Genomic DNA, 209 nt, shown 5'->3' with positions numbered 1-209 from the left:
ATAAAACTATAGGAATTAATAGGTTAACTCTTTCAGGCACAGGATATATTTTTAAAATAATATATTATTTTAAAAATTACTGAAATATTTTACTTAAAATTAAAATTTATAGGTGGTACAAAATATAACCCACCATGTTTCAAAGAGTTAATAATTACCAGAATTTCAGTAATTTTTAACCCTTTCATGCCCAGTGTCCTAGTATTTTG

This window comes from Acyrthosiphon pisum, chromosome X (genome assembly GCF_005508785.2).
Source record: "Acyrthosiphon pisum isolate AL4f chromosome X, pea_aphid_22Mar2018_4r6ur, whole genome shotgun sequence".
Taxonomy (NCBI): domain Eukaryota; kingdom Metazoa; phylum Arthropoda; class Insecta; order Hemiptera; family Aphididae; genus Acyrthosiphon; species Acyrthosiphon pisum.
This window is presented reverse-complemented; position numbering follows the sequence as displayed.